Source organism: Cynocephalus volans, chromosome 3 (assembly GCF_027409185.1).
Source record: "Cynocephalus volans isolate mCynVol1 chromosome 3, mCynVol1.pri, whole genome shotgun sequence".
Classification (NCBI taxonomy): Eukaryota; Metazoa; Chordata; class Mammalia; order Dermoptera; family Cynocephalidae; genus Cynocephalus; species Cynocephalus volans.
The window spans coordinates 22,762,780-22,789,756 of record NC_084462.1 but is presented as its reverse complement, the minus strand read 5'-3'; the positions used below and the strand labels follow the sequence as shown (position 1 = coordinate 22,789,756).

At 37.7% G+C, this 26,977-nt stretch overlaps 1 protein-coding gene across 2 annotated transcripts in view; it reads left to right on the top strand.

Moving 5' to 3' along the window:
- Positions 1-26,977, top strand: part of SMURF1 (SMAD specific E3 ubiquitin protein ligase 1) — a 104,939-nt gene that overhangs the window by 223 nt on the left and 77,739 nt on the right. The gene's annotated exons all lie outside the window — the stretch shown is intronic.

Here is a 26,977-nt window from a genome sequence, read left to right as displayed (position 1 = left end):
CGGCCCGAGGCCCGCCCGCCCCTCGGGCGCCCCCTCGTACCCCGCACAGCCCCTCGCCAGCTCCAGAATTCCCCGCAGGGTTCTGTTAGAAGTGGCCCTCCCCCACGCCTGCCGTTGTCCCAGGACCTCGTCACCCCCCTCGGCGTGTGCCCCTCGCCGCTCCCTCCCGGCCCCGCCCCCTCGCCTCTGCCCGGCCCCGCCCCCTCGCCGGTCACCCCTTCTCCGTCCTCTCGCTTCCCTCCCTCTCCCCCACACCTGCCCCCTCGCGTCTCCCTCTTGGCCCCCCGCCTCATTTTCATCCCTTCCATCCCTCCCCTCGCTTCCCTTCCACCCCCCACCTGCCTCCTCACGTCCCTCCCGCTCCCCCCACCTGCCCCTTTGCTTTTCCCTCCTGGCCCCGCCTCTCGCTCTTGCCCGGTGCCGCCCCTTGCTTCTCACCACCTTCCCGTCCTCTTACTTGCTTCCCTATTTCTCCCCTCACACTTGCCCCCTCGCTTCTCTCTCCTGGTCCCCACCCACTTCTCCCCTCCATCTTCTGTTTTGCTTTCCTCTCCCCGCCCCACCCCGCCCACACTTGTCCCCTTGCTTCTCCCTCTCTGGTCCCCCACCCCCCCAACCCCCTCGCCTCCTTTCCTCTTCCTTCTGGCCCTGCCCCCTAGCTCTTTCCCCTCAACCCCGCCCCCTGCTTCTACCCCAGACCCGCCCCCTCACTTTCCCCCTTAAGCTCCGCCCCTCATTTTCTACCTAGTCCCACCCTCGTTTATCTTCCAGCCCCGCTCCCTGTCTTGTGTCTCCCGGCCTCCACCCTTTCTTTCCTTCAGCCTCGAATTCCTCCATCCCATCTTGTAGCTTCTCCCAGTCCTGTTCTCCTCACTTCCCCTCTGGTCCAGACCTCTTCGGTCTAGTCCACTGGCTTTCTCTCTTAGGGCAGGCCACTATCTACTCTTGACTCTGCTTCTTCAAGTCTTACCTTTTCTGCATTGCACTTCGCCATCATCCCCCGACTCGACATCCTCCAGTCCCTGTTAGGCGCTGATCCTCCTCCCACACACACTGGAGGCTTTGGCAGCTGCACAGATGCAAGCTCCTTGATTCACTCTCATTTAGTCTTCAATGAAATGCCCGTGTTTCCTAGGTGGCTCTGTAGTGCCACCTTCAAGGGTGAGCGCGAAGCTCTGCTGTGGGCCTGCGACGTGGTGGTTTGGATGTGTGTAAATGAGAACGTTTGCTGTAGGTGCCCCTCCCTAGCGGGCTCCAGAGGTTCTGGACCAATCTGCATCCTCATCTTCTCTTTCCCATTCTCCTCAGCACTACAGTGCTGCTGCCTCTTCTCCCAGTCCATTGTCCGGGACTTGCCAGTTTAAATTTCATCCCTAAGTCTGGATTGTAGTGTTGCAAATACGGTTCTGCTTTGGGACTTTCCAAACTCGAGTATTTCCTGCTCTGGAAAAGGAAATAAAAAGTTCAGACTAATCTCTGTCAGGGAGTTTCCCCTGGATTTTTCTGTTCAGTGGCCGTTCTCGTGAGGACTCCAAAGTCGGGGTCTAGTCAGGTCCTTTCAAAGGATGAACATTTTGAACACTTTATGGCAGATGCATAGCCATAAAGTCATTGGTAAAATCCATGAAAATAATAGGTAATTTTTTCAAGCTGAAATTAACTTTGAAAGTCCGTGGTTGTTGCATGATCCATTTTTTTGTTTTAAGAAAACTTTTTTTTTTTTTTTGTATAAAGTGACAAACCCAGACCCTGGTTTTGTAAAGTAACAGGTTCATCCCTAGGATCTTTGCTTCTAGAGAAAAATACTACTTTATACCAGGGCAGATAGGAAATCGTTCTCACTATGAATATACATTGTTATTGTGGTTACCTAAAAGTCAAATTTTTTGACATTGTAAGATTTGTAAAACTTTAATTTCTGACAACTTTAATTTGGTTTTCATGTCAGATTGGTTTCATTTTTCTTTTTAGAAGTAGAAGTAACTGATTTTGTAAGTTTTGGTAAAAATGTGACTAATGTTTGAAGGAGTAGGTTTTTATTGCAATGTTTGTATCACGTGTACACACACACACACACACACACACACACACACACACACACACACACGTTAATCAATCCTAGTTGGCAAGTCTGGGCCTCTTCCTCATCCTTTCACGGAAAGGGAGGACTTGGTTTGTCCTTCTACCAAATTAGTTTTGGATTCAGCAATTTAGATATTATAGATTCAGACATGATTTAAGGAGTTTTTGAATGGTGTTTGATATGGAAAGATCAGGTGGTGAATGTTCTTTCTGAAACACCTTTTGCCTTTCCTCCAAGTAGATGTTATTAATGATCTGAGAGGATCTGTGAACGTGATTGTCCTTACAATAGGACTGAGGCTTAGTGGTGACTGTGTACACACGTGATGCCAGTTGTCTGTTGAACATTAATTTATGTGGGAACATTGAAACTAGAAATTTTGTTGAAGATAGAATGGGTTTTGGCCTCATCTTTATGGTTAAGGGAGGTTTGTAATCTCACTTCTGGCATGTTGGGTGGCGATCTTCCAAAAGTCAAATGCTTTTGTTACTAGTTTCATAGTTTATTTCCATGTTTGATATTTGAAAAAATGACTTTTAAAATGAGGGATATTCTATCCAGTCAGTGTCTACCACACAGAGCATAATTCAGTGCAATGACAATGAAGACATTGGAGTTATAAATGAGCCTTTAGAACTTTTAAGTTCATAATTGTAATTGATGGTGAATAGAACGTTAAATTTAGAGTGAGAAGAATTGGATTCTGGTCAGATCTATCAGTAACTGCATGATATGTAACAAATTATTTAACCTTTCTGGGTCTCAGTTTCTTCATATATCAAATGAGATTTTAACTCCATATAATATTCTTTGATCCTCCTTCTCACAGAATATATCTATTTAACTACCTACTAATTTCAAATTACTGTTGGGTGCTTATGCTTTCTGTTGTTCTCAATCCTGATATTCAGAAATTGTGTTAAAGCACAGGACTTGTGTTCAATTTATGCTAAGTATTAATTTTGTGTACTTATTTATGATTTTTTTTCTTCCTGTGGGACACTTTTTGGTTTTGAAAACTATTGGGTAATATGATGAACTGCTTTGGAAACCTGGGCTAAACAGTAGAAGAATGTTTGAGTCTTTACATTTAAAGTAATAAAATTTTAATGAATGTCTTTGTGTATTTTAGTAGGAAAATAGTTTTTACATGGTTTCAGTAGGTTTGGGAGCATAATACGTGCAAAATCAAGTGATCTTTGTTAAAGAGCATTATCTTGCAGATGTTTTAGAGTTCACTGGGTAAATCAAACACTTTGGAAATATTTTGATTTAAAATTCAAGCAGGATTTGCAAAAACTTTGTTATTATGTAGTACACAAATGAATCTCAGATACGTTATTCAGGCCACTTTGGGTAAAAGAATGGAATTTTGAGCTCTAAGGGTTCCACAGTGCTCTTCAAGAAAATTAAATTTTATTTTAATGTTAACCAGTTAGTTGAAATACCAAATGACTAAACTTTTTGTGCTTTTATGCCTTGAAATACTCTCAGACCACCCTGTGTTTTTATATCTTTTGGAGCGTGACCGCATATTGTGAAGAGAGAAATTCTAATTCCAAGTAGAGAGGGGGAAAGAGCTTTTTTGATAGCATATGGAAATGTGAGTCTATTTTTAAAGTTGTAGCACATGGGATGTATGGCTGACTTGTGTTTTGGAATTCAGATGATGCAACATGGAGTGCAATATTTGTAGTAATAGCTGTTAATTTTAATTGATCAATAACAGGAGGCCTAATTGATTCAAAATAGTTGTTTCTCTTAAGATAAAACTGTTAAGAGTATTGACTTTGTCAATTTGTACCAGCAAAGAACCTTACTTATGTAGGGCAGGCAAAACTTTTGTTTCAACAACTGTAACACAGTTGCTGTGGTAGGATGGAATGAGTGATCAGTTTTCAGCCATCCTCTGCGTCTGAGTTTGCGTGACATTTTCCTTAGTGTCTGCCTTAAATTTAGGAAGGTGCAATCAAAGCAATTCTTTGAGCTGAATTATCTAAGGGTGAAGGATGGGTTAAATCTAATGCTGTTGCAAAACTTAAATTGCAATTATACTTTAAAAGGGATCACATTCTGCGCAATACATGTTCTGTCATTGACTTTGTGATTTGATCACGTTTGTGTTGTTTATATATTTTTTTAAAAAACCCATTTTTTAATATCCATTTCTTATTTTAATCTTATTAGCCTACCTAACTGACTTTAGACATGAAATCTTTCATATACTTTATTTCTATCTGTATTTTACAGTAGTTGAGATTTATCAAACTACAATTATTTTTACTCCAATCCTATTTATTTGTCAGAGTTCAAAACAATATTTATGACCGTGAAAATTGTTCCTGAACATCGGGTTTTTCCTTCTCTTCTACACATTCTCATTGTATTTGTTCAGTCACAATGTTAGGTTCTAGTGGAACACTGGGTGAAAGAGAGAAGGTTCTGGAGGCTGTTACTTATGAAGTATTTCCCCATGCATTGAAAGAAAAAGAAAGACCCCAAATATTTCAACATTAGCTCAATGATCCAGTTAACTAGAATGGCTGTTTTGTAACACATTTGTGGGCACTGGTAGGAAGTTAAAATAGCTGAATCATGCATTTTATTGGGTGGTTCAGAAAACCTCAAATGGATGAAATAATTTGATATCTTCACAATACTCTGATTTTCTGGTTGAGAAACCCTAACTTTTAGGATTCTTGTTTGGATCAAGTTTTTGTAATTTTAAAACCCTTTTTGGAAGTTAAATATTTTTAAACAAATGAGGAATAGAAATATCTTTTTTTTTTTTTTTTTAATCACTGAACAACTTACATTACTGGTTTGCATGTTGTTTTGTAAGTGAATTTTATGGAGAGAAAGCTCCCAACTGAATTTGGCTTGTCTACTCTCACTGTAACTGACTAAAGTCCTAAGGCCATTCTAGTTAAAACAGAGCTGTGGAGCTATGCTTAAAAAACAAAAGCACATAGCCATGTAGATCAGGCATATCTTCTTTTTAAAATGTTAGAATTACTGTTGTGTCTACAGATGCAATTTAATCCATTTAGATATTTAAACTAAGTGGAATGTTGTTTCCACATTTCTGGATTAAAAGGGGAAAACCCTTTTATTGTTTTAAAACAAGGCTTAAATAATGTACAATCAATGTGTCTGGTGATGCGCCCCACTCTGTAATTCCAGCTGTGTTCACCTCCATTGCAGCTGAAAGGAATTCTAATTGGCTGAGGAATGTCGGCAACATCATGTATCACTGAGCATGAACCTATTATGCTGGCTGCTGGGTGATGCATTTCAGATGTTTTAAGCTTCTGAGTCCAACTTGGAGGTTGCTTTCAGGAGGCTGGAAGAGAATGTTGTGAAGCTGTGGGTTGCAAATGGAAGCCTGCTTTATTTTTTGTATGTTGGGCATCCACTGAGTTCTCTAAAGGCCATGGTGCTTTCTTGTGGTTTAAACACTGGATCAGGAATCAGAAGGTCTGACTTTTATTTCTAACTGACAAAAATACTGCATTGAAGAAAGGGAGTGCAAAGAATTATAATTTTTTTATGACTTAGTTTTCCTGTTGGTAAGGTGAGATACCTGCCTTTTTATACCAAACAAGGACTTGATAAAGATGGATTAAATATTTTTATAATGGGCTGGCCGGTTAGCCCAGGTGGGTAGAGTGCGGTGTTATAATACCAGGGTCAAAGGTTTGCATCCCTGTACCGGCCAGCCACAAAAAAAAAAAAAAATTAATTAATGAGTAGTTATGAATTATTTATAGAGTAGAACAATGTAAATACAGAGTTATAGATTCCTGTTGTTTTTTACTTGTAATCATGTAAATGATAAAGCCAGTAGTATACTTTGACATTGAAGAAAATCTATAGAACTGATATTATATACATGGAAAAATAATACTCAAAAATGAATTAGGAAATTCTCTATGTATTCAGAAAGCTCCTTAGAGAAATAGTTTTATAAGCCAAAACCGGCATCATCTGTGATGGTGGAGAAGCTTGGAAGCATTCCCCTTAAAGCCTGGAGCAGTGCAGGGATGTACACTGTCACAGATGTTATTAACTAGAGAAAGACACTGGAAAGCAGGAAACAAAATTGCTATTATTTGTACATGATATGATTGTACATCTTTAAAAACCCAAAAGATCACCTGAAAAACAATTATAAACAATAAAAAATTTTAGTAAAGTAGCTAGATAGAAGATTTCTCCATAGTAAAAATAGGATAAAATCAATATGTAAAGACACAGTAGGAAAAACAATTTGTAATTGATATGAAAATGAAAGTCTGCTTTCCTTAATATATAAAGAGCTTTCAAAATGAATTAGAAAAGGTGAATAACCTAATCGGCAAAGAATATGAACAGTTCACAGAAAAGAAAATGAAAATGGATTTTAAACACGCGAAAAGACACTCAGCCCTATATTTTCCCAAATATCCATTTTCTTTCGAAAAAAATTTATTTTTTAACTGACAATCAGCCCTAATCATACTAAACAAAATACAAATTAAAATTAAGAGTGAGACAGTTTTTCATCTAGCAGATTGGCAGACCAAAGAGTTTGAAAATATTCTGTGATGGCAAGGATATGTAAAAGCAGGAGCTCTTTCACACTGTTGGTTGAGAATGCAAATTGATACAGTAGATATGAAGGAGAGTTTGGTAGTGTCTATCAGATATTAAATGTATACACCCTTTGATATAGCAATTCCGCCCCTAAGATTTTTTCTTACAGATATATTCACACATTTATGTGAAGTCTTATGTGCAAAAGTATCACAGCATTGTCTGAAATTACAAGACTGAAATTAATCTAAATGTACATTGATAGAGAACTAGTTAAAGAAATTATTGTGTATCCCCAAGGATGTGTAGCTGTTTAAAAGAATAAGATAGCACTTTATGTTCAGAAATGGAACATTCTCCAAGATATATTATTGACTGGGAAAAAAGTGTGATTCTGAAAAGGAGACAGTGTACATACTATTTGAATAATAAATAAGACCAAGAAAAAAAATAAAAGGGGAAATTTATAGATATATTTGTATAGAATATTATTAGAAGGATACCGTTGAAAATGTTGATTGTGATTTCTTCTGAGAACTCAGGGCCTGGCCTGGAGGAGGAGAATGTGGTTAGAGAGAGACTTCTTTTCATTGTATTCCTCTTGTATTGTTTAATCTTTTCCCTCCCCTCACCCTCTTCAGCATATATTGCTTTTCAGCAATTAAAAACAATAAAAACAAAAAAACCCCTATAGCTGTTAAGAAGAAAAGGATTTCTTAGAGCAACTAGTACGTTAACTGCCAGTAGTAATTGTTAAAAGGTAGGTATTCTGAAAAATCAAAATAATTGTGCCAAATGTACTTTAAAGGGCTAAGATAGCATCTTACAACATATACCCATGTTTATGGGTATTTCCTCACCAGGAAGGTTCCTGAGTTCTACAGAGTAAAATACTTTGCACACTTGTCTTGTAGTTCTGAACAAACTTATTTTTCCAGAGTATATTTTTCTGATACTGAGATGCCCCGCTCACCACAAGAAAGGCTTGTTTTAATGTATCGATGTAAGCCCAAATGATTCTTTTCACATTCAGAAATTTGGAGCTCCTTAGACATAGTTCATATAGTGAGTTTTTTGAAAAACTGGAGTCTTGATTCTGAATAATAGTGCTAGTTTTTATAATTTATTTGGAATGTCATTTGGAGTTATCTCTGACTTGTTTTTGTAAAATAATCTCCATCCCTGAAGTGGGGTTAAAATGCTAACTTTCATAGGTCAGTAATAATACTTTAGTATTTTCCCAAGTATTTATAATCAATATATTTGCTATGAAGTTCTTTAAGGGCTTTTCAAAAATTTTAGCCATGCCTAAAAAGGAAATATTTTTACCTGACTCTATAAAAGTAGAAAAAGTGGTAACCCCATGTAATATATTGCCTTTTCCCCCCTCTTAGAAAATCCAAAGTTTTACTCCATTCTATTTCTGTATATATTACCTCTAAATTATAGATTTGAGAATTACTTGATACCTGTTCATACATGCTAGTGATACTAATGCTTTAGATCTGTACAGTGTTTTATAGTTTCCAAAAGGTTCTCATTATATATAGTTCCTCACTTGAGCCAAGACATTAATCCAAGCTCAAAAAGGCTGTTTTGTGTGTGTGTTTTTATTTCTAGGTTAAAAAATTAGCATGCAATTTGTTTTATTCTCTAAAAACACATTGTACAGGAGAGAAGAGGATGGGTTATTTTGTCCTAAATGGATAACCATCTATCTCATCTGCAGATTCAAAAATACTCAGAGGCACACTTAATCCAACTGTAATAAATTCATATGATTTACAGTAATCAATAGTCATGTGTAGGCAATGGTCTAAATTTACTCATAGGACATTGATTTAACTCTTCTTAGGCTGTAGTGAAGATAATCCACACTCACAAAATTAAACAACCCTTTTTTTTTTTTTTTTTTTTTTGGTAAGGTTACCTTTTTTCTCCGTTGTTATGCAAGGTTGGAAACCTGACATACCTCTCTCTAGTAGATGTCTTAAGCTTAACAAGTCCAAAACAGTCTTTTTGAATCTCCTCTCCTCAGTCTTTCCCACTTCGTTAACTCTACTCAGTCGCTCAAACCAACAGTCAATATTCATTGTCATTCTTCATATCTAATTTATCCTCAAGTCCTTTTATTTCTGCTGCCAGAGTTTATCTGGAATTTGTCTTCTCTTCCTGGCCATTGCCCCTATCCAAGTTCAAGTGTGATTAGCTTTTCCTTGGACAGTTACTACTTGCTCTTTTTTATGTAGATGTTACTTGTGACCACCCAACTACAGCATTAGTTATTTTTCTGTTTCAAAGATGATAAAGGAGTGGTTATAAAAGTTCATGTTTGGGCTAATTCTAAAGTAGAGCTGGATAGGGATTTGCTGCCAACACTGCCTTTTCTCCTGGCTGGCACAGCTCCTTCACGCTTTGCTTCTGTGTTCCCTCCTCCAGCTGCAGCTCCAGGAGCACTGGTGAGGCTGGCCAGTCATCTTTGTTGGAGTAAGATGGAACTTCTCATGGTCTGATGACCTAGGGATGGCCAATGACAAGTTTAATCATGTCCAAGAAAGCGTCATATAATGGTGGAGAGACAGCAGGAAACCAAATTGAAGACTACTATTTGAAAGAGTTGAGAATGGGAAATATGTAGTCTTTTCTGGTCCAGAGCACCTGGTACATTCTCTTGTACAGAAACAGCATGTTGGTTGCCTCTGAATAAGTCACAATTTTATCACCCCCACATTTCTCCCCAAGATACTCTGACCCTAGTCTACCCATCTTACCAAATGACACCACCAGTCAGTTGCTCAGACCAAAACCTTTGGTGTCCTTCTTAATTCCTCTCTCTCATCCTCTGGAAGTTATCATCTCTACCTCATAAATCATATCCTGAATCTTTCTACCTTTTTCCATCTCTCCTGTCACCACCCCAGTACTAGGCATCGTCACCACTCACTTGGATGCCTGCAATAGTCTCCTAAGTGGTCTCTCTGCTTCTCTATGTTGACACATCACATACATACAGAAAAGGGCAGTGTATAGTTTGATATTTTGCAAACTGAACATACCTGTGTAACTAGCATCTGGATCAGTGGTTCTCAAGTGGGGGCAGTTATAACCCCCAAAGGACATTTGGCGATGTCTGGAGACATTTTTGATTGTCGTGGCTTTGTAGGTGCTACTGGCATGTAGCAGGTAGAAGCCAGGGATGCTGCTAAGTGTCTACCAGTGCAGACCCTCATAACAAAGAATGATCCAGTCCATGTCAATGATGATGGAGAAACCCTGATCTAGATCAAGTTTTAGAACATTGCTAGTACCTGGAATGCCCCCACAATCCTGTGAATACCTCCTTCCCAGTTTCTAACCGCCCCCCAAGATAAGCACTGTCCTGACTTGTAAAATCCTATATTATTGTATAGTAATATGAATTGATTAATATGAGTAAAACCATGCTGTATGGATTTTTTGTAACTGGCTTCTTTTGTTCAGCATTATGTTTGTGAGATTCATCCATATTGTGTGCAGTTGAGATTATTTATCCTTTTTGCTGTTCAGTATTCCGTTATGTGAATATATCATAATTTATCTCTTTACCTGTTGATAGGCACTTGGGTAGTTTCAGGTTTTGGCTTTTATGAATAGTGCTGCTAGGAACATTCATGTGTGTGTCTTTTAGGATATTTGTATGCATTTCTGTTGGGTATATACTTAGTAGTAGAATTGCTGGGTCATAAAGTAGGCATATGTTCAACTTTAACAAAACTTGCCAAACACTTTTCCAAAGTGGTTGTGACAATTTACACTCCCACCAGCTCTGTATGAGAGTTCCAGTTGCTCCGTTTCTTTGCCAACCTTGGTGTTTTCTTTTCCATTTTAACCCTTTCACTAGGTGTGGATTGGTATCCCATTTGATTCTGCTTCTACTTTAACTTCTCTTCAATCTGTACCTTAAATGGCAGCCTTAGAAATCTTTTATTTTTAACTTCATAATTTCGAAGTAATTATAGATTCACAGGAGGTTGGAGAGAAATGCACATGGAGGTCCTGTGTGCCCTTCACTCAGCCTCCCACATTTTTAATACTTTGTGTGATTCTGGTACAGTATCAAAACCAGGAAATTGACAGTTGACATTGGTACAATGCATAGAGCTTATTCAGATTTCACCAGTTATATGTGCACTCTGTGTGTGTAGCGTTCTGTGCAGCTTATCATATGTGCAGATTCACGTAACCACCACCACAATCAAGATACAGAACTGTACCACTGCCACAAAGCTCCTTTGTGCTATCTCTTTATAGCCACGCCCACCCCCTCTCCCTCATCCCTGGAACCCTGGCAACCACTAAACTGTTTGCCATCTCACAGTCTTTTAAGAACATCAATCAGATCGTGTCATTCCCTTCCTTAAAGCCGGCCTGTGGCTTCCTACTCAGAATAAAATCAAACTCCCTCTGTGATCCTGTTGTCTTCCTCTCTGGCCTTCTTTGTGCCACTCTCTGCCTTACTCTCTAGGTCACACCCTCGTCCTAAACATGGCAAGCTGGTTTCTACTTAAGGGTTTTTGCATTCATTTTCCTTCCTTCCTTCGAAATGTTCTAATGCTCCTCCTCTCAATTTTTCTATGGCTTCTTCTTGTCATTCAGATCTCAGCCTGTGTCACCACCTCTGGGAGACCTTTCCTGACCATCCCATCAAAGTCATTCCCTCACTCACCATCACACAGCCTATTCTACTGTCTTTACAGCACTCATCACTTCATGATATTTTTCTTTGGTTGTTCATCCATCATCCATTTAGCTGTCCAATCAATTTTATTTTCCTTCTCTTCTCCTGGTATGTGAGTTCCATGAAGCACTTTCTGTCTTGCTTACTTCTGTATCCCCACTGAATGCTGCTTGGCACATGGTGGTGTTTGTAAGCACTTGTTGAATGAAAGAATTAATGACCTCTTTATTGAGGGTTCCATGGCCTCATCTGAGTTGGGCATTGGAGGATTGGAGGCAGTATTGTGCTAGTAGGCCATTTCTTGTTGGTATGAGTTAGGGGGACTGGGGATTGGACAATCACAGGCTGTTGTCAGCCAGGCCTGGGGTTTCCTTGACTATGTGACACCCTAAAAACCTAGTCAACTTGCTCTTGGTCTTCTGGGCAATTCTAGGGGCATGAAAGAAACCCTGAAATTTTCTCAAGTCTAGAATTTGGGCCATCTTCATGGCCATTGGTTTCTTGGCCTTCTCCTTAGCCTCTCCCTCGGGACTGTTGGAAATAACTGGTTGGGGTGGAAGGACGTCATTATTTTGCCCCTTACCTATGCTTTTCAGTTGCATCTTGAACAATGTTTCCCATTTTCAGGCAGAGAATACCTAATAAGAGTGTTTGAGGTGGGTAGATAGGCGGAATTCTTTTGCCCACCCTACCCCACAGTCTTATTTCTTGCTAAATCTACCACTTCCCTCTCTCTCTTTGAATATCTTGGTTACCCTGGATTGCAATTTGTAGCAGAAGGGGCCTCTTTTAGCAAAGGTATATTTTCCTCCCTCTTGTTTCCCTATAGGGTCTTCTGAAGCACTGTGAGAAGTAGTCAGTGTATTAGTCCGTTCCTGTTGCTTAAAACAAAATACCTGGAATTGGGTAATTTATAAGAAAACAAAATTTGTTGCTTACAGGTTTTGGACGCTGGGAAGTCCAAAGTTCAGGGAACACATCTGGTGAAGGCCTTGTGGGTGGTGACAGTGACACAGGGGTCTCACGTGGCAGAATGGTGGAGCAGAGAGAGAAAGCTCCTTTGTGCTCTTCTTTTGAAGCCTTCAGAACCGTGCCCATGACCACCATTAAACAGTTTGCTATGGCAGGGTCCTCACAATCTAATCACCTCTTCAAGGCCCCATCTTTCATTTACCACAATAGGATTTCCCACCCTTAACAGTTACAGGGGAATTAAGCTTCAGTGACTTTGGGGGACCATTCAATCCACTGCAATTTCCTTATCCGAGTCTTTCCTATCAAGCCCCTTACTGTAGTCTTGGTGGCCACATCAGGCCACAATCTGAGTGTTTCTTTCTCAGATAATAGAGATTGTTAGAATCTCAGGCTGGGTTAGGAGGGTGTTCTTTGATTTTTACCCTGCCTCCTTAATTCAGCTAATTACACATTTTTAGTTCTGCTTTTTATTTAGAATACCACTCTTCCTGAAACCGGTTTTTTATTCTTTTTAAAAAGCAAGGTGCTTTCAGATGTAAGTAGCAGAAAACCAAGCTTAAATTAAGTAGGCTCAATAGAGAGATTTTTATTCACTTAATTAACTAGAAAATCCAAAAGTAGTTCCAATGGCACGGCAAGGACCTGGTTTCTCTGCATTTCTTGGTGCTGTGACCACAAAACTATTCTTGACTGTCTCTTCCCCTTGTGCCCGAAAGGTGGCTGCCCATGGCCATCTGCTTCTAGATTTAAATACAGCAAAAAAGTTAAAAGTCTGCTTCCCCAACAACTAGGTCCTGGAGTTGAATCCTCTTGTCCAATTAACCTAATTTGGGTTGAGGGTTCATTTATGAACCAAACTCTGTGACTAGGGCAAGGGAATGTGCTGACTGGACAATTAGGGTCCCTCTCTGAATCTAGTGATAGGGTTAGTCCTACGGAAAACGCAGGATTGGGACATTTGGGGTAACAGGAAAATGGATGCTGGGAAGACAAGCAACAGATAACTAGATGATATCAATTATTTTCTTCTAAAATTTATAATGTTAGCTTTGTGTATGCTGAAGATAAGTAAGCCTACCATTTAATGCACTTCTGAAGGTATACCTTCTTTGTAGTAGTATGAAGCAAAAGATGTATTTTTAAAGAATTGCCAAGAACTTTTGCCAAGGATCAGGAATGGTAACCTTATATTTGAACTTACCCCAATAAATTTTATTGTCAATTTGTATCATAGAATGTTCCTGGATTGTTATGTAATGTTGTTCAATTTGGGACTATTTTAATATTAAGATTTAAACAAAATTCAGGTACAGATTATAGGAGTACATTCTTAAATCATTTCTCAAGTGATTATAGAGCATTTTTTAGAAAAAAAACCCATGTTAATTGTAAATTGAGTTTAGAATGTATAGAAAGAGAAAAATAATTTAGTTTTTCTTCAAGAATGTGTTTTTATAAGATAAATGATTGCCAACACTTTCCTATAATAAATAATTTGAATTAATGTCTGTTCTTGATATTTGGAGCTCTGTATTTTCACACCTATACTTGTATTTCTTTAAAAAGTGCTTAAAAGATGCTTGGCTGAGGTTTGAACCTGTGCTCTGAGGAGTGGTTGGCTCTCTCAGACTCCCAAACTCTTCCCTCTGTGGAGTCAATGAGTTGGGGTAGTTAAGGGCTGGGTGACAGCCAGCCTGTTCCCTTAGGCAAGTGACCTAAGTTCTTAGTTTCCTCAGCTTAAAAAAAGGGGGGGGGGAATAATTGGAACCACTTCAAAGTGTTATTTTGGGTATTAAATGAAATAATCAACATGCACTGTCTGATAAATAGTAAGTGTTTAGTACCTGTTAGTTAACATTAACATTGTCTCATTTCAGTGAATCTAAGATAACTTTGCTTGAAAGTCACACCATTGTTTTATGGGCCACTAAAAAAGAAACACCAGTAATTACACTACAACATGTGATTCATTTTAAGAGTTCAGAGATGTTAAAATATGAAAAAATGTGTCTTTGAATCAATGATATATGGTGTTATGGCTGCCTCTGACTTGAAAGTCCTGGAAATTGTTTGCATACCCACACTTAATGACATCTGTCTTTGGTTTAAACATAACACAGTATGATCTAAAGTTTCTTTTCATTTTTGTTTTTGTCCTAAAACTTACATTGGATTTGGTCTCATGTGTTGCTGTATTGGAAATTTAATAATTTTTAAATGAATTTTACTAATTCATTCTGTAGGTTTAAATAATGGATTATACGAGACTCAAGATAGGCTTGGCAACTTTGGTTATTCACTTTTCTTCAGCAACTTAGAAAAAAATATGAGATTTGTTTTTGGAAATCATTACTATGGGTTGAATAAACCTATTTGGAAGCCAAAGGCAGGTTAAGTGGTAGTGCCTGTAACCTTTGAGAATAGCATGAGTTATTGGCAGAAAGCCTGCTTAGGAAAAAAAAAAAAAAAGCTTTTGATACACCCAAACACATTCAGCTTAGAAAGCATAATGTTGATATTTGAAAGCAATGGGTGGTAGTTGGTTTTCCACTAAAATTTAAATGGGGACAGTATATTGTAGAGCTTGAGTGATAGTCACAGGCTATTTAAGTACAAACTTGAAGTAGTGAAAAGTTGCTAGGTAATATGCTTAGCATAAATTTAGGAGTATAACCCATAAGGATTTCATATAGCCTTGACAGAGTGCTATTTCTCCTAGGAGCCTGGTATTTAGAGTGTTGTGAATGGGGTAGTGTAAGCCTGTCTGTTTATTTTTAAGACATGTTTTTTTTTTTACATTAATATTGAAATGATTTATTGACATCTTTTTGGGGACTTGACCTGTTTACTTATTGCATTATTTATGGCTTACCTCATCAGCTAAATGTCAGCAGGATTCTACTTTTGTTTAAGATAACCATGTGAGAGGAACAGATGTACTGTTGGGTTACCTTGTCATTAGCCCTACAGGCTGTCCCCTGCCACTTCTGGCACATGGAAGTATTTAAATATTATTTGAGGGCATTGATTATAAGTTTGTAAAAGACTATATCCCAATGCATTCTATATTTTAATGTATACTGAAACAGCAATGTTGTTTTCTTTTTGGAAACCTAGGAGGGTTTATTTACTGTATTTCATATAGGGTTCAGCTTAACAGTACAAAAAATACATTTTTATTTTAGTAAAGGAGTTTTGTTTTAGAAAATGGTACCTAAATTGAAATAAAAGGAAAATTATTACCAAATGGAGACAGTTTATCAATTTAAGTACTTCTCTCATCACCTGCAGAGTGGTGCTGTTTATATTTAGAATAGACAGAAGACAGTCTACGATCTCTCAGCAAGGCTTTACAAAAGGATATTATGCCAGTACTACTACAGGTGTTTAATTTCAAGCAGCATGAGTCAAAGATTTGCTGTTTCTTATACTAGGATAGTCTGGACTCTATTCAGAAAAGAAAAATTCATTAATTTGAAGTGTATATACATCATAGCCTATTTCAGTTAGTATTTTTAAATAGATAATGCATGCATATGATATATAAAGATATCCATTAAAAATAAGTCTCCCTTCCTCCCTGTCCCTTGTCAACCAGCTTGCCTTCAGAGAAGTAGCCCTTCTTACCACAGCATTACTAGTTTCTCCTGTATTCTTCAGGAGGTTTTCTGTGTTCCCTCCTTTCCTCACTCTCTTCCTGTCTGTCTGTCTCTTTTAACACAGATGATAGCATACTATGCGCACTGTTGTGTATCTTGCTCTTTTCACATGATATAGATCAGGGATTGCTCTGTCTTCCTATCTCCTGCATTGCCTCTGTGGCAGATGTACACTTCTCAGTGACTATCCATGTGCTCTTCAGCATTTCCTGGCTGCCTTGCAGTTAGATGGGACCATGTGATGAGTTTTGGCTAGTGAACTGTGAGAAGTGACTTGTCCCACTTCAGGGCTGAAGCATTAAGAGTCTCCAGCTCTGCTGTGACCCTGAATGATTGTGTGGAGCTGAGGATGCCCCTTCCCCACCCCCTCAACCTATACTGAACATATAGTTATAGCCAAGGATAAACCTCTTTTGTGTTCATTTGTTTCTACACTATACCAGCTTCTTCTGATTAATATAGCTTATTCCTTTTTAACAGCTGCGAAATGCATTAACACTTTGAATGAACCCAGTTTAGATGATCTGATTGTTAAAGAACAAAAGAACATCTAACCAAAGAATAGTGAGTTTAAATAAACAAATACCTGATAAATGCATTTTATCCAGGTGTTTTACTGCACGAATATGTGTGTGCATGTATACACACACACACTTACTTTTAAAAAAGGAATATATACTTATTAGAAAATATAAAGGAGAAATAAGTACTTTATTATTTTAATGAGGCTTGATTCTTTCACAGGAAATCTCATAGTTTTTGCATTAGAATTTGATATGAATTTTCCGGTCAAGTTATTTCTAAAGGAAGATTAACACCCAAGCCATATATACTATTTTTACTCATTATTGAGCATGATACTCAATTAATTAGTATCTCAGGATGACAGGAGATAACTTTTTTATTGAAAAAAGACAGTAGTCTGTACCCGGAGCTTAGTGCATAGGGAGACATTCGCTAGAAACAGTTAAATAACAATAAAAAATGCCAGATTGAAAGAGGAGCTCCTTGTGGGCCGGCAAAGTCTAGCTGCTGGGGAGGCCCAATCTGAACAGGCTCTGGAAAGCTTTGGGTGGGCAGAGGGACCAGGCTATGGTAACAGCACAAGCAGACAGAGCAGAGCACCAGTGTGGCCATTTTGAAGGTCCGACTGAAGTAAAAGGTGCCAGGTGGGTAGCGAGGACAGAGGGCACCGGGCTTCAGTGACAGACTGAGGGGTCTGGGCAGGAATCTGGTAGCAGTGGTGAGACTGGATAGAGACTGAGAGACTGGATCAGGAAGTGAGATGATGAATTTTAATTTTAGAGGCCTGTGGGATGGAAAGAAGGGGCTCGTTCTTGCCCAGAGGGTAGCACAGGATCTGGTGAATGGAGTGGTGGCTAAGGGCCGGAGCTGGAGGCGAGCGGCCTGGGTTCCAATCCTGGCTTTGCCACTGTCTGGCCGTGGAAAGTGCTAGGAAGGGTGCGCAGGGTCAGTGCTTAGAGAAGGCGAGTCATAGTGACAACGACTGCTGCTGCTCTTGGAAAGGAACTTGGTAACAGAGAGTGCTGTCTGATGAGGGAATGAATGAGGCCCCTTCACAAAGTAGTAGGTGTTGTGTTACTGTGTTTATGCAAATGCTGTAAGATCATCTTTCTAGGGTATTTTACAAGGACTCCTTTGTTGGGGCTAAGTTGAGACTAAATGGTTCACAAAGTTTCTTTAAAAAAAAAAATACATTTATTGGAAAGCTATTATGTGCTAGGTTGTCTGGCAGGTAGGTAGTATATTGGACATAATGAAGTAGATGGAGACCAGAAGAGGGACATACTTACTGTTTACCCATTCTACTCATTGTTACAAAGTTAACATCAGATTAGTATTTGGCCCTTGAAAAACCATTCCAACTAGGGGACATAAGTGTCTGTAAGCAACTTAAATGTTGTCAGTACTGAGTGATGTTGGACATCTTGATAAAATGCAGTGAACATTCAGAGCAAAGTTTAGTTGGCCCTTCCTCCGATGCATCCATGTTAGTGTGTTGCAGGTTTATTGTAACATGCTTTCTTAAAACCTTCTTAGTAGTACTAATTTGAGCCCAACCATGGCTCCTCCAGTTGGTGGTAAATTGGTATTTGTATAGTGAATTTTTTTTTTCTTTTTGACTCTGGGCTACTTCTGTTTACAATCAAGTACTGTTTAAAATCTTTCTTGTGGGCAAAGTAGGTCAAACCTAAAGTGCACAGGAGGGAACTGCTTAGGTGGCGAGTCAGATCCCACAGAAGCTACTGTCCTGTTTCCCTCCTCTTGGTTCTGCCCTGGATTACTTGTGCTGGACTGTGCAGCCTTAACAAAAAATATTCTAGAATGAGATTATGCCCAGTGCTAGCTTTAAAGCTTCCGTTTGGGGACATGGAGTGCCCTTTCTCGTTTTTGGCCCTTTTTATGGAAACTAGGTCAGGTTTGCAAACTGTACCGTAGTATTCTAAGGTGAATACTCTGGTTAAAGTATGGTTTTCAGAGTGCAGCTAATCTGGGTTTCCATTCCAGTTTTGCTGCTCAGTCGCTGTGTGACTTTGGGCAATAATAATAAATGTGTTAGTCAATTATTGAAGCTTTTGTTATTTGCCAGGCAGAAACTATGCTAAGCACTTCTCATGAGGTCTGTTTCTTCTTCTAAATAAACTCATGAGGTAGGTACTATTCTTGTCCCCATTTTGGAGAGAGTGGAGTGCCATGGAGTCAGCCTACCCAGTTCCACCACATACCAGTGGCCCTGGGCAAGTCACATATTTCATCTTTAAGTCTTAGACAATTCTTACCTCATCAGGTTGTTGCAAGGAATGAACGAAGTAACTTGGCACCCAGCTGTCACTGAGAGTAATTTGTAAGTGGACTAAAGTTTAACTGCTTTTTGAAGTTACTTGGCATTTTGCTTTATACGTTGGTATAAAGATTGTTTCTGAATCTAGTTCTTTTCTTTTTTTGTCTCCAAATTAAATTCTTACCATTATTCAGTTAGGAGCTCTCATGTTCAGTCGACCTTCCCAGAAAGTAATAGTTTAAGGGTTGTATGGAGGGGGGAATGGCTCTAGCTTTATTGTAACACAGATGAGTAACAAGCAGTATAAAAGGGAAAGAGAGTATTTGTTCTCCCCAAACTTCCACTCCCTCTTACCAACCTGATATTTATTTTTTATTGCCGTTTATAACTTGGCCTACACCCTATTGATTATTTACTAAAAACCAGACTAAACTTTGCCTTATTATTACTTATTGCATATATAGTTTTGAAATGTTCCTCTGTAATTACAGTTCCACTGAAAAAATAAAGTTTTGTTCACTTCCAAAAGTTTGGAAATTCTTGGTTTAGGGTTGCCCTCTGCGGTGTTTCTATTTGGCTTGATCTTCAGGCCTTGCCACCAACCTCTCTCTGTGAAAGAGCTTTGCTTTACATTGTATGGAGTTTCATGAAGCTGTTTGTCACTTTGAGATAGAGCATTTTGTGGTTCTGCTTAATCAGTCTTTGAACTCACAAACCAAGTTGGGAAGAGAATCTGCTGGTGTAGATAATTCTTGGATCTTAGAGACATTTTGAATAGTACCCAATGTAACACCAGTGGTTGTCCAAAAGACACAAGAGAAGTGATGTGAAATTATGGTGTTTTTTTTCCCTACTACCCTCTTAAATTATGATAATTAGAAAAAAATGCTTCATGGTGTGGTTGATGTCAGTGCAACTGAGTCAGCCTTTTAGTTGTGCAGTGTCAAGGACACTGACATTACAAAAATACAAAAAACAGGTCGTTCTAGTTCTTTTTGTTGTGTCCAACATCAAGTGTTGCTGACAGTGTCAAGAGCTACTGAGGTGGCACAGTGCAGGTAAGAGGCCCAGTGGCTGTGTCCCCCCACCACTCCCTGAGTCCTGCAGAAAGGCCTGTTGGAAGCTTGTTGGAACAATAATTGTCCCCTGGTTTGAGGAACTTGTCTTCGGGTGTGGTGCTGCCCTATATCATTTGTATAGTTTCCAGACTGCTGTGATTTTATCGCTCAGAAATGTTCCGGGAGGTTTTAGTGAAAATATAAAACCGCAAAACTGCCTATCAAACTGAGTTGGAAAAGAAACCTCTTGGGAAAGGACAAACTAAGTATTCTAAGTAGTCTACGATCCAAAGCATTTCCTGGGCTGAGTGTTTATCTAGGCTGAGCTTTACTTCCAAACTAAGCTTGAGCAGAATCTGGGAATGTTTCCCAGCTGGTTGGGGGTGGGGAGAAGAGGAAGATGAAAGTCTTAAAGAACAGAAAATATCACTCTCTTCTTATCTTTTACACAGTTATTTGCTGAAATCTGTCTAGAGATATGGCTTGCAAAGTAGAAGCCATTTCGGTGTAGAAGTAGGATAGGCCTAGTAAATGTTAATTAAAAAATTATGTATAATATTTTAATTTTATTTTGCAAATGGAACATCGGGTAAAAATCAACTGTTACATGGATCAGCCTTACCCTTCAAGGTTAAAAAATGCATAGAAAATAGTATTCTCTCTCCATTAATTGTCATTCATCTCAAATCACACCAGGTTTTTGCTTTGACTCTTATCATCTCAGAGTTCAAGGTCTAAATCAACACAATTGGGAAGAGAAAATGGTACTGGTTAGTAAGTAGATGGTTTTCCCCTCGCATCTGACTCAGTGTGAGAGAACTCTGTTGTAGACAATATGTTGGTTTCAATATCTTGATACCTGTTCATATCATTACAGACATCCTGGTACACAAAGTAGTTCATTGCTCTCTTAATAAAATCTTGTAAAGAAATTCCATCTTCCTTATTTCCCGGTTTCTTTCCCTAAAAGTTTTTCATAGGTCACAACCCCTTTAATGAGAATTAAGGTGTTGGTGATGCCAGAAGAGAATCTGTTTGGGCTCAATAGTGCCAGCTTTACTTCCCTCAACGATGACACATTTATATGTTTTTTAAAGTTGTTTTTTCTCCCCACTACACTGCTGTGCATGTGGGTTCCCTAGTTGAAGAAGTTGGCATTGATGGTGAAAGACTTTAATCTAAATTTAGATTCTCTTCAGTGGTTTCGTAGAATACTTCCTTAAATTAAGTTGCAGACTGCAAACGCTGCTGCTAAGTGAGGCTTCCAGGTTTGTTATTTTTTTCGGCTTTAGAAATAAAGAAGACAGGGCAAGAATGACTGGCCCCTCACTCCCAGCTTTTTTGGGAGGTTCTGTTGTTGTAGACAGCATCACTAGCAGATTATGTAGTGAGTTTAAAGATTAAGAGAGAGGATTTACTGGTAACCTGACAGAAGGGGAAAACAATCATGAGTCTGAGGGAGGGAGTGCAGGTATGCAAGTCACTCTGGGTTCTATTGTAGATTGTAGGTAGTAAGGGTAATGGTAGGACTTCTTTTTGTCTGACACCTGTAAGTGTTCCAGGAGACTTATAAGCCATGAGTTCAACCAGTACATTTACTTTTTAGGGACAGCAATACAGTTGGAAGATCTTCAGAGTCAATCGAAAGAATTGAAAAAGGGTGTTGGACTATAATCATGGGTATTTTCTACAATTTCTCTCCTTGAATCATAGAAATGGTGTTTTAAGGCTCCTGTCAATATGGAGAACTCCCTTTCCTGTCAGTGCCTGAAGGCCCCAGACTGGAGAGATCTGAAGTGGCAGGAGGTAGCTGCCCACGTTTCCTGCCCTCAGAGGGTCATGGGTCCTAGGACTGCTTGTTGGGTAGCATTATAATTGGGCTGGCCTGTTGTCACATACTCAAACAGCCTTCCAGTTTCTGTTATTTAAGCATCACACCATTTACATAATCTTATATTTAGGAAACACCTAATTTATATTCTTAAAATTATTTCAATATTTGTCTGTCAGTGTTAGATAAACACGTATAGAATCTCATTCCCAGTGTTTTCCCCCTAGCATGGGTCAGCAACCTTCCCGTGAGCATATTCCCATTATATAACTGCCCCTCTATTTAAGCATTTACTCTTTTAAAAAGGTTAATTTGTTTTTTGGGGGAAAGGTAATATGTGCATGGTGCAACATTTAAACTGGACAAGATGGCTTATTGGAAAAGGAAATCTCTTCACAGCCAGCCCTTGCCTTCAGGTTCACTTCCCCAGAGGCATTCCACTGGTAACAATTTCTTGTATATTTTTGCAAATATATATTAGATCAAAGTGCTTATATATTCTTCCTCTTACCTCCCACCCCTTTTAGGGGGGGCATTTTATACATAGTTCTGTACCTTGCTTTTTTCACTCAGTATATTTTGGAGATCTTCCCATATCGGTATAATAAAGAGCAGTCCCGTTTTTTAAAAAATTGAGGTAAAATCCATGTGGCATAAACTTCATTGTGTATAATTCAGTGGCTTTTAGTACATTTCCAATGTTGTACAGCCATCACCTCTATCTAAAATCTACAACATTTTCATTACCCCAAAAAAGAAACTGAATACCCATTAAACAGTCATTCACAATTCCCCCACCCTTAGCTCTGGCAACTACAAATCCGTTTTCCTTCTCTATGAATTTGCCTATTTGGGACATTTTATTAAGATGAATAACACAATATGTCGCCTTTTGTAACTAGCTTCTTTAACTTGGCATACGTGTTCGGGGTTCATCTATGTCGTAATATGTATCAATGCTTCATCCTTTTTATAGCTGAATAATATTTCATTGCATGGATATACCACTTTTGCTTATCTGTTCTTCTGTTGATGGACATTTGGGTTGTTTCCACTTTTTGGCTATTGTGAATAATGTTGCTATGAACATTCGTGGACCAGTTTTTGTGTGAACGTATGTTTTCAATGCTTTTGGGTATATACTTGAGAATGGAAATGCTGGATCGTGGAATTCTATATTTAAATTTTGAGGAACTGCCAAACTGCTTTCCACAGTGTCTGCATCATTTTAACATCCCATCAGCAGTGTACAGGTGTTTCAATTTCTCCACATCCTAGCTAACACTTGTTATTTTATGTTATTTTTTTGTTTTGCTTTGTTTTCTGTTTTTTAATTATAATTATAGCCATCCTAATAGGTATGAAGTGGTATCTTATTGTGGTTTTGATTTGCATTTCCCTAATGACAGGTGATGATGAGAATATTTTCATGTTATTGGCCATTTGTGTATCTTTTTTAGAGAAATGTTTATTAATTGAGATGTTTTGTCTTTTTGTTGTGTTATAAGAGTTCTTTATATATTCTTGATATTAGACCCTTATCAGATATATGATTTCCAAACATTTTCTCCCATTTGGTGTGTTATCTTTTTATTTTCTTAATAGTGTTCTTTGATGCACAAAAGTTTTTAATTTTGATGAAGTCCTTTATCTATTTTTAAATTTTGTTGTTTGTGCTTTTGGTATATTAAAGAAACTGTTTTCTAATCTAGGGTAATGAATAATTTACCCCTTTATTTTCTTCTAAGAGTCTTATTATTTTAGCTTGTACATTTCAGTCTTTGATCCATTTTGAATTAATTTTTGTATATGGTCTGACATGGGGGTCCAAATTCACCCTTCTGCTAGTGGATGTCCAGTTGTCCCAGCATCATTTGTTGAAAAGACTATTTGTTGAAAAAGACTTTCCCCCATTGAATGGTATGCCATAAATGTTTGCCTTTATTTCTGGACTCTAAATTTTATTCTGTTGATCTATTATGTCTTTCCCTATGCCAGTACCACACTGTTTTGATTACTACTGCCATGTATAAGTTTTGAAATAGAAAGGGTGAGTCTTCCAACTTTGTTCTTTTTCAGGATTGTTTTGGCTATTTGGGGTCCCTTGTAATTCCATATGGATTTTAGGATGAGCATGTTCATTTCTATAAAAAAGGCAGTTGGGGTTTTGATAAAGATTGCTTTGAATCTGTAAGTCAATTTGGAGAGTGTTGCCATCTTGATATTAAGTCTTACAATCTATAAACATGGGATGCCTTTCTATTTTTTAGGTCTTTAATTTCTTTCAACAATGTATTATAATTTTCACTGTACAAGTCTTGTACTTTTTGGTTAAATATATTTCTAAGTATTTTATTTTTTATGCTAATATAAATGGAATTGTCCTCTTAATTTCATTTTGGATCGTCTTTGCTAGTGTATATAGTAATATAATTGATTTTAGTATGTTGATCTCATGTTATGCAGTTTTTCAGAGCTAATTTATTAGTTCCAATGGCTTTTTGTGGATTCTTTAGAGTTTTCTATGTACAGGTCAAACATCCCTAATTGGAATATACAAAATGCTCGAAAATCTGAAACTTTTTGATCACTGACATGACACTCAAAGGAAATACTCATAGGAGCATTTCAGATTTAAAAGATTTTCAGATTAGGCATGCCCTGTCAGTATGTATTCTGTAAATATTCCAAAATTCAAAAAATCCACGATCTGAAACACTTCTGGTCTCTAGCATTTCGGACAAGGGATATTCAACCTATATAGATTACGTCATTTTTGAGTAGAAATAGTTTTCTTTCTTTCCAGTCTGGATGTCTTTTATTTGGCAAGAGAAGACATTCTCATCTTGTTCCTGTTATTAGGGGGGAAAACCATTCAGTTTTTTACCAGTAAGTGTGATGTTAGCTGTGGGTTTTTCACAGATGCTCTTTATCTAGTTCATGAAGTTCCCTTCTATTCCTAGGTTGTTGAGTGTTCTTATTATGAAATGGTGCTGGAATTTGTCAAATGCCTTTTCTGCATTAATTCGGATGATACTATGGGTTTTTAAAAAAAATTCTATTAATATGCTGTATTACATTGGTTGATTTTTGTGTTTCTAACCAACCTTGTATTCCTGGGATAAATCCCTTGGTCATCATGTGTAATCCTTTTAATATACCAGTGTATTCAATTTGCTAGTATTTCATTGAGGATTATTTGCATCTGTATTCATAAGGGATATTGACATATGTTGTCTTTTTCTGACTTTGGTATCAGAGTAATACTGGCCTCAGAATGAGTTAGGAAGTGTTTCTTCCTCTTCTATTTTTGAAAGAGTTTACAAAGGATTTTTTTAGTTTTTTTAGTTTTTTTAGTTTTTTTTTTTTTTTTTTTTTTAAATGCTTGGTAAAACTCAGCAGCGAAGACATCTTGGACTTTTCTGTCTTGGGAGATTTTTTTTTATTACTAAATCACTATTTTTATTTGTTATAAGTCTATTCAGATTTGCTATTTCTTCTTGAGTCAGTTTTGGTAGTGTGCATGTTTCTAGGAATTTGTCCATTTCATCTAGGTTACCTAATTTGTTGGCATACAATTGTTCATAGTATTCTCCTATATTCCTTATTATTATTGTAAAATTAATAGTAATGTTCCCCCTTTTATTCCTTATTTTAGTGATTTGAGTCTTCTCTCTTTTTTCTTTAGTCTGTCTAGCTAAAGGTTTATCAATTTTGTTGATCATTTCAAAGAATCAACTTTTGGTCTCGTTGACTATTGCTGTTTAATTCTCTATTGCACTTATCTCTGCTCTAATCTTTAATATTTCCTTCCTTCTGCTTCATTTGGGTTTAATTTTCTCTTCTTTTTTTAATTCCTTTAGATGGAAGGTTAAGTTGCTGAATTGAGATCCTCCTCCTTTTTCAGTGTAGGCTTTTACAGCTGTAAATTTCCTCTCTGCACTGCTTTTCCTATATCTCATATATTGGTATATTGTATTTTCATTTTCATTCTTCTTAAAGTATTTTCTAATTTCCCTTGTCATTTTTCTCGACCCATTTATTGTTTAGGAGTGTGTTGTTTAATTTTACATATTCATGAATTCTAGATTTTCTTCTCTTATTGATTTTTAATTTCATTCCCCTGAGGGTGGAGAAGATATTTTGTATGAAAGTTTCACTTTTTAAAATGTATTGAGACTTGTTTTGTGGCCTAATATATATATATATAAATCTTGGAGAATGTTCCACATGCACTTGAGAAGAATATGTTTTCTGCTATTGTTGAGTGAAGTGTTCTATATATGTCTGTTAGGTATAGTTAGTGTATAGTGTTGTTCAAGTCTCCTGTTTCCTTGTTGATCTAATGTCTAGTTGTTCTGTTCATTATTGAAAGTGGGCTATTGATGTCTTCAAGGATTATTGTAAAGTTGTCTATTTCTCCCTCAATTCTGTCAGTTTTTTCTTCATATATTGGGGCTCTGTTGTTGGGTACACACGTTTATAATTGTTATATCTTCTTGATGAATTGACTCTTTTATCATCATGTGAGGTCTTTCTTTGTCCCTTGTAAAAATTTTTATCTTAAAGTTCATTTTGTCTGGTATCAATATAGCCTCTCCGGCTGTTGATTGTTACTGCCTGTGTGGAGTATCTTTATTATTTTACAGTTGTCCGTTGGTCTATGCGGGGGATTGGTTTCAGGACCCCTGTATATTCCAGAATCTGTGGATACTCAAGTTCTGCAGTTGGCCTGGTGGAACTTGTGTATATGAAAAGATGACCCTCCATATATACAGGGTCCACATTCCACGAATACTGTATTTTCAATCCTCAGTTGATTGAAAAGATATCCATGTATAAATGGATGTGCAGTTCAAACCTGTGTTGTTTGAAAACGTCTACCGTACTGTTAGCCAAATTTGTGTATTTGGATCTAAAAGACTTTCTCGAACCATCAAGGGTTCAGGTCCCCATACTGGCCAGCCACCAAAAAAAAAAAAAAAGAATCTCTTGTAGATAGCTTATAGTTGACTAATGTTTTGTTATCCATTCTCTTAATTTCTGCCTTTTAATTGAAGAGTTTAACCTATTTACATTATGTAATTGCTGATAAGAAAAGATTCTACCCTCTCGTTATTTTTTTATGTTTTATATCTTTTTTTATTACTCTATTCCTCCATTACTACTTTATTTGTGATAAGTGGATATTTTCTAGCATACTATTTTGATTCCTTTTTTATTTCTTTTATTAGAAATTTTAAAATTATTTTCTTAGTGGTTGCCCTGTGCACTAT